This window comes from Silene latifolia, chromosome X (genome assembly GCF_048544455.1).
Source record: "Silene latifolia isolate original U9 population chromosome X, ASM4854445v1, whole genome shotgun sequence".
Taxonomy (NCBI): Eukaryota; Viridiplantae; Streptophyta; class Magnoliopsida; order Caryophyllales; family Caryophyllaceae; genus Silene; species Silene latifolia.
The window spans coordinates 309637260-309649829 of NC_133537.1; positions in this window are offsets into that span (position 1 = coordinate 309637260).

A 12570-nucleotide genomic window follows, 5' to 3' on the forward strand; every position below is an offset into this window, starting at 1 on the left:
TGCGATGTTGTGCATTTTGGGCGACGTGGCCATACTGGCCACCCATTGAGGCGCGAGTATGTGGGCGACAAAAGGGGTTGTCTTGTCCTTTTTGCAAATTTGGAATTTGTGTTTTGTTCTATCCTAGGTTCTTTTAGGATCTGTTTTGTGCTTGATTATGTTTGATTAGCCATTTAATCTTGTGTTTGGGTGTTATTTAGGCTGGGTATTTTGTGTTTGACTCGGGTTTGGTTTTGTGTTGAGTCGGAATTTGAATTTTGAGTCGGTTTTTGGTCCGGTGTCAGTTTTGACTCTAATTAGTGTCATTGTGACCCGTCGTCGTGCTTAAAACACTCCGGTTTTTTTTTGAAATATTTTTAATATGTTTCTCATTTTCGAAAATGTTTTTTGAGCTTTCCGACACGCAGTTATACAAACCGTCGATCAAACGTAGCGATTTCCGAAGCACGTTGTAGTCTGATAATCATCGGGTGTTTGTTGGGGATTCCACAGATACCGGGTATCTATACTTTCTTGTGACACTTGTGCTGGTATTGGCCACACTTATGACATGTGCCCATGTTTTCCACAAGATGACCAATACCCACAAAAGTGTTTTGCTTTACAAGTCAACAATCAAGATACTCGTACCAACGCTAAAAAACCTTCTACCGTGCTTTCCCGAACCATGATCCATGACTTTCATATGAGGGTTAACCTTTGGACCCCAGATACAAAGCTGCACAATACCTACCTCTACCTAAGCTCCATCCTTCAAGATCGTACAACCAAAATCGAGGCCAAAACTCCAATTTTCGAAGATTTTCACAATAAGGCAATCAATCTAATGTACCACCCCATCAAAGGGACCAAAGAAACAAAAACTGAAATCCACAAAACAACCAATCCTTCCAACCACAACAAAATTTCTACCCTCCCCAACAACCCCAAAATCAATCTAATGACGACATCTTATAACATATTCATGGAGTCTATTGAAATATTTATAAAACAGTTCATGCTCATATTGGGGAAATATTTATTAGCCATCTATCTATCAAGTAAACTAATACAAAACTAACTAAAACTCTGTACACTAATACACAAAAATTAACTATTGTCTTCCCCGGCAACGACGCCAAAATTGACGGGCTGAAGTCGTATGCCTCAAATTAACAATTTATATCATTTAAATCCAAATACTAAACAGTAGTAAAGTGGAAATAAGGGCCGAACCCAAGGGAATCAGATTAACAATTTATGCAAATTATAATGTAGAAAAAACCGATCTCTAATGTAATTAAAGATCGTAGTAATACAAGGGGGGGGGGGGGGATTTGAGTTGATTTTTTAATAAACTAAGATTAATAGCTAACGCAAATTGAGTAATAAAAGTAATGACTTTTGGTGTATCAAATGATTTAAAAGGGTCTTAGAGCCAATATCCACACTCAATAACAATTGATCACTGTAAGACGGATTCAATTACTAATATTGATTACTCTATCGTGAATGACAAACTCCAATTCTCCTTACAAATAGTTAATTAAAACGAATCTCATTCTTAATCAACCCTAACTGATAAACAAGCTTAACAATCCAATTCAAGGTTTAATTAAATAGTAGCAATATAATTTAGAGAATTCGATAGAGAATAAATAGCGCATACAATCCAGTTGCATTTTAGATATTTATGTGAATCGCTTCTAAGTACTAATATCAACGTACGTTCAATATTAATTCCTAGTTGTTACTATTGTAAAGTCAATCAATAAATCCTATTCAATCAACAATACTAACAATAGAATGAAAAAATCGACTACTAGTTGCGTACCTAGCAATTATCAATCAACATTCATATACTTAATAGCTAAGCAATTCATAATAATCAAGAAGAGAAATTAAACCATTCAAAGTCACAACCGAATTTAGAGTGCTTCAATCGCTTGAATCCAAGATAAAAGATTAGTTACACATAGTCTTGATGAAAATAACAATAGGGTTTTTTCTCTCAAAGTTGCGTAAGTCTTTTCTAAAACTAAAATACTAAGTTATATAGTAATTAGGTAAAATAACTAGATTAGGAAATAAAGTACTACTACTAATAATAATAATCGGAACAAACCGAGTAAAATAAATAAACAAACACGAGTCCAACGATGCTTAATTACGCGACCAAAGCACAAACAAGTGTCAAATGTAGGTCGCGCTTCGGTCGCGCTTCAGTTGAATGCAGGTCGCGCCTCAGTTGAATACAGGTCGCGAAAACGCTGTTGCCGCGTCTCAGTCTGTCCTATGCGTGCACGATTAGTGCACCATAAGCGCACACGTCTCAGGTATCTTCATAGGTATCCGGGCCCATATTTCCTCGGACTTGGACTTCGTTTTTGACATACAAAACCGACCCACAAGATCTTCTTCATCGTTTCCAAGCTTAATTCTCAATATTTGGATCCTAGTTCCGCCAAGGTTACAACTTCAAGTATTGTACCATTATAATTCATTAAGGACCACCTTTATCACTTGAACTTCACTAATTCGACCCTCTTAATACATACTAAAACCGTCTCATCATAGACATTCCGTTAAAAGTGGAGAATTTCTATATACGGCGAATATCGTGGTATTAGATATTACGGAAGATGAACAAACCCCTATTATCCTTGGGAGACCCTTCATGGCAACCGGAGGAGTTATAATTGATGTGAAAAATGGGAAACTCGCCTTCAATGTGGGAGGAAATGTAGTTAAGTTCTCTTTTACAAGAGCTACGTCTAAGCCGATGTTTGAAAGTGCTTATTCGATAGATATTTTGGAAGATGTGATTGAAGACACAAGGGATAAATGCTTGGGAGAAAAGCAAGAAGAGGATTCTGAAGGTCTACCTCCGCCTTTAAATGGGATTGGGGGTAAGAACCCTCCCAGGGTAGAACTTAAAAATTTACCCCTCCCTTGAATTTGTTTATCTTGATGATGAAAAGGCCTAACTCGTGATTATCAATGCTAGCTGGAGCATATAATTTGCAAACTTATGACTAATTGAGTGGATTAATATCAAGAGAAATATAGGCAATAAAAGTCTGTAACTTTCAACAAAAAATAGTGACCATAAAGGAAGAAAGAGTTGTTTTTGGTGACAATTTTCTGGTTTTATATGAACGAGATAAAATGCAGCAAAATGTAAAGATAGTAACAGGCTTAAACATCCACAAAGGCAAGCTTAACACGTCTTCTTAAGCACGCCACAAGGTCAAGATTAAGGGACTCCACGGAGGTAGTAACAATCCACGAAGGAAAGATGGGTTTTTGCACAAAAGCAAAGTGTTTTTCTTTAATCAACTTTTCCTTATTACAATAGAGGATGGCTCTTTATATAGAGCATTTCAAATTTAAACAAACAATACCCTAAGAGATTTAAAATAACCATCCAACCAATCATTTTCAACTACTCTGATCCAATGGTTGATTTATCATATAGTAAGAGGACAAAATACATTAAGGGAAGGATGTACTACTACTTGGACAAGAAGAAGTTGTGCTATTATCTTGTTTTCGTTGCTCAATGATGTTCTAGCAGTAGAAACCCGTAAAGAGGAGACAATAGGAAGATAATGAGAAGCTTCATTTTCGTTGGACCACTTCATATTTTCAACATTTTTATTACTTCATTTTTTGTCTAAAAGGCCTCCTTCTATTGCTTCATGGAGCTCACATGCTTGGGACTAAATTAGGTTCAATTCTCATCCTTGGGCCTTCAGGTTAAGGCATGTCAAATAGATATGAATGCCCTTATTGCACATAGATACTAAATAGGCCCTTACATTACATTCTTGGAATTAGAGTCGTCTTACAGGCCTCATAACTCTATGATCTCTTGAAACTAGCATGCCTAACCTATACCATTTCAAAGTTACGCATGTTAGTTTTCACCTCAAACAAGAATAACTCAAAGTAGTGACCTAGAACTCTAGATATTGAGCTTGGAGTGATAGTAAGTTACGGCTGGTCTCTGCTGTACATTTTAGAATGCAGTGACAACTTTCAGATGGCATAACTTTCGATTCAAGATGCACCACGAGGTGACCCATATACAAAATCTAAGCTAAATGAGTTAGATACACTCTTCAACAAGAATTACCCCAAGATGTTTCCTGGTTTGGGAGAAATGGTCCTTTTAGTACTTACAAGTCAGAACTGTTGCGACTGAAATATGAAATCGGCCAGTATATGAAGGCTTTATGGGCAACATCCATCGCTGAAACTTAACCATTCCAAGTCTATGAGAAAGCTGACATCCTCAAGATTTTGTACATATAAAGAACATAATTTTTGGCCAAGTAAAACTCAAGATATGGAGCAAACAAAATGACCATAATTTTGAAATCATAACAAAAATGTTATGTTTTGATGTTCTTTGATTGGGTAATTTCTTTCTTGGATGGTCATTAGCATTTTCCCTTTATTAGATAACAAAAACGACATGCCCATATTTCAACTCCTGTTGCACTAGCCTAACGGTAGAACAAAAGGAAAAGCTTTTAAGTGTCCTTAAAACAAATATAAAGGCACTTGGGTATAGCATTGATGATCTTAAGGGTATCGATCCTATAGTCTGTATACATCGTATCATACTAGAAGATGGATACACCCCCTCCGCTCAACCTCAAAGATGAATGAACCAAAAGTTGATGGAGGTGGTGCGTAAGGAAATTGACAAATTGCTTGAGGCTCCAATCATTTACTCCATCTCGGGAAGTGAATAGGTGAGCCTGGTTCAAATCCTTCCTAAAAAGGGTGGTATGATCATGGTAGAGAATGAGAAAGGTGAACTCATATCCAGCTGCACGGTCAGGGGATAGAAAATGTGCATCATTTACCGGAAATTAAATTCCCCTTCAATAAGGATCTCTTTTATTTGCCTTTTATTTACCAAATACTCGAGAGGTTGGCAAACCATGAGTATTTTTGTTACCTTGACGGTTTTTCCGTGTTTTTCCAAACTCCCTTCCACCCGTATGACCAATCAAAAACTACTTTTACTTGTCCTTATGGCGTCTTCGCATACCTGGCCTTTGCAACGCTCCCGAGACATTTCAAAGAGCGATGATGTCTATTGTTTCGTCTTATATTGAGAAGTCCATGGAAATATTCATGGATTACTTTAGTGTCCATGGGACCTTCTTTGATGATTGTTTGAAGAACGCCTCCCAAGTGCTCCAAACTTGCATTCAATACAACCTTGTGTTGAATTGGGAAAAGTGACACTTTAAGGTGCAAGAGGGAGTGGTTCTTGGTCATGTAATTTCTAAAAAGGGATTGAAGTGGACAAAGCAAAATTTAAGGTGATTGAGAAACTTCCCCCGCCCACCAATCTCAAGGGTGTGAGGATTTTCTTGGGACATGCGGGCTTCTATCGAAGGCTTATCAAAGATTTTATAAAAATTACCGAACCCCTCACCTCACTTATTGGAAAGGACACACCCTTTGTATTTGATGTTTGTTGTCTTGATAGTTTTCGTTGTAACACCCTCATCTACCAAAGTGCCTTACTAAGGCCTACCTTAGCAAATGAAAGTACTACCATCTCGGTTGCTCAAGGTAAAGTATATCAAATAGACCATAAAAAAACGTTTAATTAAAGTAAGTAAATGTTTAGTCGATTACAAGCCAAAATACCAAAATCTAAAACTGAAATACAACTCCAATAAAAAGTGATCATCTAATGTTAACACGACAGCGGAAGCTAGCTAGACACGGCGATATTCCCATCCATCTTGCGAGAAGCTCAACCAACCAAAACTTGCTAGACATCTGCTCACCATCCCCCAATGGATCCTCGCAGGTTTTGAAACTTAAAAAAAGGGTCAGTCAACTGCACAATAAAAGATGAACTACAACAACAACAATAAACCATCCAATTCAGTCCTACACCAATACCATCCCTAACCTCCAAGTACATCATCTGAACCATAGCCCAAATCATCCAGGCTACGCATCGCAATAGGTACCTACACCGCCAATGGGAGACCGCATCCTTGCCACCTAAACCTCTCTTATCGCAACGAGCACACCCAGATCATTAATGTCCACATCCCCCTTGTGACGGAAGCCACAAGAGGTGAAGATAGGGGTGAAGACCATCTCCATACAACGGCTCCATAATCAATACCAATAATGCTAATAACACCAAATCACCACAATACTATTGTAGATACCCCTTGTGGGTATATGCACCTTCCAAAAACCACCCGATGATGATCGGACTATAACGTGTTTTTGATATGCGTGCGTGGATTGGCTATACATGAGACGGTTTAATGCATTACTCGAATATGAAAAATGATTTCAAAAATGGTTTTCTAACTTCATTTGCATTAAAACAACACTTTTTAGAGTTAAAACCGTCTTCGGACCCAAAACCGACTCGACAACCAGCAGCCCGAGCCAATCTGAGTCAATCCGAGTCTCGAATGTCGAAAATAATAATGGCATGAATGTCTTTATCATGCCATTTGTATTAAAATGACACTAATTAGAGTCAAAAACGACACCGGGCCAAAAACCGACTCAAAATTCAAATCCCGACTCAACACGGGTCAAACCCGAGTCAAGAACACAAAATGCCTACCCAAATAACACCCAAGATCAAGCTTACATGGCTAAGCAATCACCTAAGACCATAAATCAAAACCAACAAAACATTGGTTAGAACAAATGGAAAATCAAAATTTCCAAAAAGGACACTACACCCCATTGAGGCACTAGGTGGCTCGCGCCTCTTTAGGCGTTCTCCTTAGCCTCCAAGCAAACTCAACCGACCTACCACCCCACATTTCTCTATAAATACCCGCCATCACCACCATAATACTTAAGCGAGTGTCCTCCCCCTCACATCTCCCCTAAATGTCTATACTCGACTTCTTAAGTCAACAAAATCGACACGTGTTTTCGACCTACCGATTGAAAACACAGGCCTTACACATTTGGTACCGTCGCCGTGCATTAGACCAACTCATTTGACCTACTCAACGCTAATCAATATGTTTTTCAACAACATATTTTCAACACATTTTCAAAACAAAATCCTTTTTTAAGGCACTCATTTAAACTTCTTTGATCGTGAGTAGTCGCATACGATAAAACCCTCTCTAAAGTCGTCTACCTCACAAACATCAATACATGTAAGTTTGAGGGTGTAAACAACTCACTTATTTCATGTCTTTGCTGTTTTTTAGAGTTTATGAGCATGAACAATGCATAACACGATCCAAAAATAGGAGAAATGAGCCAAAACCAGATTTTGGGCTGAGACAGGGGCTACTTGCGTAGCAGGGGAGCTCGCGCCTATATGCCCTCTCAGGCCTTAATTCAGCCGTGTTTTTGTTCATCTTTCCGCTACATTTTCCTTTTATTTTCTTTTACGGCTATTACCGTTTTAATTCATTTTTATGATAAAACATATTTTGACCATTAAAAAAATCATCCTTGGCTCTTTATACCATGACGGTTTATTCTGTGACCCGATGATATTATTGGTTAATTACAAATTAAAGGGTATTATAACACTCTTTTCTTTTATTTACCATTTTTCTCATTTATTTACACTTGCAAACATATTAGTCATAATTCATAATCATCATTGGTTCCTTATACGATGCCGGTTTAATCCGAGTACGATGACAAACTTGACTAATTACAACGAAATGAACTTAACATATTAGTTCATATCAAACATTTTACATTTTTATTTATAAACTATACTTTTCAAACTTAAAAATCCGACAACGAATATTACTAAGATAATAGTAATTATTCTGAGTCATGCAACTCATTTAATCACAAAAGTAGTTTTAAACAACCTTTTTGACAACCAGGAGACGTCCCTTGGGTCGTCGTCTGACTCGCGCCCCAAGAGGCTATCTTTTTTCATATTTTAAAAACTTGGGCAGAACCCTTTCCCTCGCCAATAGGCTCGCGCCCTAATGGGGCTGCCTGGCACTACTTCCGCTTCCTTTTTAGCACTTGTCTAAGACGATCCTGATTATGGTTAACCCGAATACGTGACGGATCAGATTGACGAGTTTGCATTTTATACTTTATATTTTAAACACACTTTTTCAAATAAATGGATCATGTTAAATATCATAACCCGAATTTGGTAAATGGATGTTTAATTTCCATTTCACATACAAATCAATCTAAAACCAACTTTGACACCAATTTCTTGGTACATGCATAAACAACCGACTTAGAAAATTCTCACATGTTAGATTAAGCTTTTGGATGCGTATTCATGCATTTAAACCGTTTTATCAACTCTTGCACTTAAACAACCACGATCGATCAGTAGAGGCCGCTAACGCGGGCGAGATTGGGTGTTAGTTTAAAGAGCTTCCCAATATGTACCCTCACCCCTTACTCAGAATCTTTGGATAGTGGATGATCTTATCCAGGGCGTACGATAGTCATTCTAGCGATAAGATGCTAAAGGGGGACGAGTCATTATCTTTAGTACATATGGCAAGCACCGCTTTTTGCCTTGATTGACCTAGGTATAAAGTGGATTTTGAACGGGTTCCAGGCATCCCATAATTGCTTGGTGGCGACTCCGAACATCTCTGCATCATTTCGGGACCTTGACCGAGATAAAGCCGACCGATCTGAAGCGATCCGGTCGAAAGTATTTTTATGCCGCGGAGCGTCACTTTCAAAAGACCGCTGCATGTCCTCAGATTGGCTTGGCATGCATGTGGCCCATGTCCACATATTGGCGACTTCGCCGGGGAAAAGACGGACACTTGTGTCTTTGTGATACCTAGATGGTGAGAGTCGAACGAGGTCTTGGTTGAAATGCATTAATTGATATTACCATCATAAGTCGGGTTCCTTGTCCGGGCCCACAACCTAACCTTTATCGACCAATTAGCTGGTCCCGTCGGCGTGAGTTTTCTCATCCCCGCGTTACGAATCCCGATTGAGTCAAGCATACCTGTAATACTCCGTATTTATGAGTCTTTGGGTACTCTATCGAGTAGGCCTTACTCTGTCGAGTAAGGGTAAGTTGCGTTTTAGAAAAGTTTCTGACCTGTTGGGTACTCGATCGAGTAGCTAGGATACTCGATCGAGTAAGGGGGTACTCGATCGAGTACCTCGGGTACTCGATCGAGTAGCCGGTTTACGGGGGGTTTTTCTCGGGTTTTGTTACTTATGCGATTAAGATATATAATCTTTCCGTCATCATTCTAAACACTTTTACAAAAACCTAATTTACTGTTAAAGAGAGAAAGCAAGTTCATTCATCTTCTTAATCGCATTGTTAGCAAATCCCGGAGTTTGGAAGGTCAGTTCTCGTCGTTGGTTATACCGTTGAGTCCCTTGCGTCGAGGGTAAGATCTATGTACCCTTTTTATTGTATTTCCTTCGATTTGGTTAAACCCTAATTTAGAGATTGGGGGTTTTATGTGTAGTATGTGATGTGGTAGTCTCTATGTGTTGTATGATAGGAGGAGGGTTCATAGAAGAGGCTTTTTGATTCAGCAGTAGAGACCGTCTGATTGTGTACTTACCAGGTAGGATTTCCTACTAAGTATTAGTCCCATAATGGGATATTGGTGATGTGCTGTATTTGGTTGTTTGATATAATGATTGTACTGCGTTTGTGGTTGTGATTGCTGTTGATGGTTCTCGAGATGCGTTCTCGGCTGAGTGGGGTCACTTGCGGGAGTGACTTCACGCCCTAGTTTCGCCCTTCGTGGAACCCGCCACGGAAGGGGATGTGCACATTAATGGACAGGGTTATCGCTCACTATGTGGAGCGGGGATTTGGTGGGTACGGCTGCGGTCCCCATCGCGGCGGTGGGTGGTCCAAAGTGGACGATCGGTGATTGAGATGATTGGAATTGGTTGGTTGTGTGTGTGTGAGTTAAGGTCATCTGTTTATCTTATTGTTGATATATGTATTGAATTGTGTGATTAGTCGACCTGTTTAAATGTTTTAAAACTGTGGTGATCCATTCGGGGGTGGTGAGCAGTTATTGAGCAGGTATGATATGACGCGTATGGGGTAGCTGGGATGAGTCATCACGTGGCAGTTAGAATCTTCCGCTGTGTCAGACGATGTCTAGTAGCTTTGATAGTTTTAGCAGTAGACCGTCTGAGAACCTTGTAATTCCTTTTATTAGTTTTGGTTTTGAGCATGTAATCACTTAAACTATAATTACTTTAAAAGTACGTTTCTTTATTGTTTTATGATATTCATTGCCTCGGGCAACCGAGATGGTAGTATCCTTATACCTGAGTGGTCCTGGTAAGGCACTTGGAGTATGGGGGTGTTACAAATGGTATCAGAGCGACGATTTTGGAACCTGTAACAAATGAACATAATGAACATAGGGAGTCTAATAAAATGAACCTGGTGTATGTGTAATGGGAGCCCCAGCTGATGCTAGGTTTTGGGTGAGTAGGCGCCCTCATTTCAAAATCTTGGCCCCATGATACTTAAGCCAGTCACATGGTATGGGAACGTGGAGTCCGTGTGTATATGTGCGACGTGTATGTTAATTGTGTTGTATATGGTTTGTCGAAAGCATGTTGCATGATAGTTGGTTTACATGTTGGTTGGAATCGTTGGAAAGGTATATGAGAATGATGAATGATATGGTAGGAAAAGAAAGAAGTTCGTATATGATGATGTGTGATGAATAATGATGTTGCAGGACGAATGATTTATAATGAGACAATCCTAATAACACGTGGTTAGGGGGTGTGATAAGATTTGTTTTCGAAGTTTTGTTTGCGTAAAGCTATATATTAAGTTCGTATAATTGTCTACTATCGTATCATATGCGCTTGTTAGATGAAGTATGTGATTGAACTAGATGAATTGATTGGAAAAGATGAAGTGGCAATTTCGTAAGGATATGAATTTCTTGGTTATGAAAGTGTTTATGTAATGAAGTGGATTTGTAATGTTGTTGTATTAGCAACATGGAAATAGGATTTTTAGTGTATGGGTGTGGTTTGTGTTATGAAAAGTTAGGAAAATTTAAAACATGCGAGTAATACATGATTGAAAGTTGAATGTTATATGAGCATGATAGATGGTAATGTTTGGCTTTTGGTAAGTAGTAACATGAAGAATAGAGGTTCAATGATATGTGTTTTATATAACGAATTGGATGAAAAGCATGATGGTTGTTTATAACGTGGCACTTGATAACATGAAGTAGATTATTTTGTTGATTGTATGAGGAGTCGCGCAGATTTGAATGCGTAGTTGTAATCATAATGTTGAAATAATAATGAATGCATAGTACGTTAGGGTATGTGAGATAACATTCGGGTAGTATTCACGAGTCTGCATGACGCGATCGAGTGGGTTTGATTCGATCGAGTGGGTATTTGTCGTTATTTTGACCAGAATCGTGTTTTTGGGCACTCGATCGAGTACCTCGGGCACTCGATCGAGTATGGGGTCACTCGATCGAGTAGCCGGGCTACTCGGTCGAGTAAATCGAAGATCGGAAGGTCTGTTTGGGTTGAGTCGGGGCACTCGATCGAGCATGTTGGGCACTCGATCGAGTAGCCTCAACTCGATCAGTAGGTTCAGTACTCGATCGAGTGGGGTCTGTCGCAGTCATATGCGTGTTTGGTCATATGTTTATCTTTTGACATTCGTTGCATATTATGTTTAATTCAAAGGTGTTGTATTACTTCTTTATGCATTGTTTTACGTATGTGTTGGTCCTGAAGCGTAAGTTACCCAATCTTATGATGTAAAGAGTGGCGCTATGATGAGTATGAGTTCGGTGGGGAGGACATGAGTCATATGTGATTATGATAGATGGTGGAAAAAGAAAAGGAAGATTGGTATAGTTTATTGAGGCATGGCGCACGTTTTGCGAGACGGGATGAGTGATATGATTGTGTGCTGGGTAATGTAAAAGTAAGTGAATATGGGCAAGGGATGATGTGAGTATAATGAACGTGAAAATGAAAAGATTGAAAGTAAGAATGTGGATAGTGGTAGCTTGAGATGTGTAAAGAGTTATGGAGGGAAATGGTTAGGAGTCGTGTGGGTTATGGATTTATGTAGTGAAAGTTCGTTTAAAGGGATTGAGAAGAGTAATATATAGTAAACTTTGTGGAGACATGTCGCGAGGTGTATTTGTAGACAGTGAGTGAGTTTGGGAGGTTTGGTTTATTAAAAGATGAAACTACTGTGTGATTTCCTTGGGTAATTAACGGTATTAAATGAATTCTGATTTCTAGAGATGTAAAAAGGGAGATGCAATTGTTTGAACATTAAACGTTGGTTCTATGGATAGATTAGTGGCAAGTATGAGTGATAGCATAATAAGAGAAGATCCATGGTAAGAAAGAGTGAGATTATGTCGGTAGAAAATAATGGAATTCGAGTTTTGGAGCAACGAAGGGGTAACCGGATTTCTAAAGAGTTAGCTAGAAGGAATAAGGAGTTGAACTATTAATTGGTATTATTAAGTGTAAAGAGAAAAGAAGGATAAAAGTAAGCTGAGGAAAATGTTCACCGGAGCTATGTGATATAAAGGTAAGGAATCATCGAAATGTGTG